At 40.7% G+C, this 1,483-nt stretch overlaps 1 long non-coding RNA gene across 1 annotated transcript; it reads right to left on the reverse strand.

The window, feature by feature from the left end:
- Positions 1-263: 263 nt before the first annotated feature.
- LOC111665457 (uncharacterized) lies at positions 264-1,228 on the reverse strand. The gene is made up of 3 exons (XR_015437915.1): positions 1,139-1,228; positions 922-1,013; positions 264-327 (listed from the first exon to the last, which is right to left on the reverse strand). It is a non-coding gene; the product is annotated as an uncharacterized LOC111665457 (long non-coding RNA).
- Between the last annotated feature and the right edge of the window lie 255 nt (positions 1,229-1,483).

The following is a 1,483-nucleotide window of genomic DNA, read 5'->3' on the forward strand; positions in this document are numbered from 1 at the left end:
AAATAACAAAAATGTGGTTCAATAAAAAGACACAGTTCATCTGTAACTGTCTTTCCCCCTCCCGCCCCCAAATCGACACCACAATGCCACATAGACACATAGACATTGGGCGCGCTGGAAAAGTTGACTGTGCTTCATCTTTTCAGCTGTTCCCCTCACCTATCCAATCGAAAGACCAAACAAACGCCACGTTCGAATCCAACCGTTTCCACAAACTGATGGAGAGATTTATTCCCCAATCCCGACCACAATGGAAATGCTTACCTTCCATGGAAAAGTCTGTTTGCCAACATGTAGTTCATTGATGTCTTGGACTCCAGATATCCACTGAGAGAAGAAGATAATGAGCAAATTACAATAATCATAAAGGCAGCGGCCCCATTGAGCCTTGACCACCTTATTTTGCGGCAAATGTGTTAAAATGGGGCTTCTGTGATATAGCTACTCTGGAAGCAGCTGCTATTAAACGCACCAATAATTTCCCAGACTGCTCAATAATATGCTTTTTAAAATGCCACAAAATCCCTGCTGCTAAGAGACCCGTGGATCTAATCAAGCAACATATGCTCATATAGGAATATGAGTTGTAAGCACAAAAAGGGATTTCCTCTCTAATAGGAGTTTCAATGCCATTTCGACAGTAACTCACTGTGGGATATAAGGCTTCCTTGGAACACAATACACAGAGTTCAACAAATACGTTCTGACAACAAATAAGTCAGTAAATTTGTAGCCACACCTTAGTCTGGTAGTTAGTAATTAGACACAGTCAAGAGGAGTCATGGTCTGGCTTTAGGAACTGATTGCATTCATTTAGCCTAAATGTCTACTCTCATTTGAGGACACATATTAATAACATTATAGATAAGCACCCCTTGGGGATTGCAAGTGATCTGTCCGCTCCTTCTTGGCTCAGCTTACCCATAGAGCTCCCATGTTTCTGCAGTGGGAAAGATCCTAATGAAGCCTCCTCGTCTCTCATATTCCTCCTTTATTTTCCTCAGCACTTTGATCTATATTTGTGAGAAACAAAAGAAATTTTCTGAAATAGACTCAGCTTTAAATAGAGTTTTCAGGTTCCTATAATGTCTTAATTTAGCAGAATCACACACGTCCTGTCAAACACCACAGTTATTACCTCCTCAGCTGTCAGGCTCAGGGTGCTGTCTCCTTGGCCGTGTTTAGCACCTTGTTGGTCTTTTGATGCCTCTGTTTCTGTGTTACTGGCTGATGCACGCCTCTGTCGCTACAGGGGACAAGAGTAGAGACAAAATCATGCTATATTGATACCCACCATGTGACGCCATTCGTCTTTCCAACACATATACTTCACGAAAAATAACTGGGTGGCTTCATAATTGTAAGGAATTTAATTGTGTTCAGCGGTTTTTAAAGCAGTCTTAAATCTTTGGCAAAGATGTAACTGTTTAACATCTTCAAACTTCTTCAAATATAATTCTCATTTATAAATGGAAAATGTGCA

Source organism: Seriola lalandi, unplaced genomic scaffold (genome assembly GCF_002814215.2).
Source record: "Seriola lalandi dorsalis isolate HSWRI2012SDOR001 ecotype SW California unplaced genomic scaffold, Sedor1 jcf7180002002255, whole genome shotgun sequence".
Classification (NCBI taxonomy): Eukaryota; Metazoa; Chordata; class Actinopteri; order Carangiformes; family Carangidae; genus Seriola; species Seriola lalandi.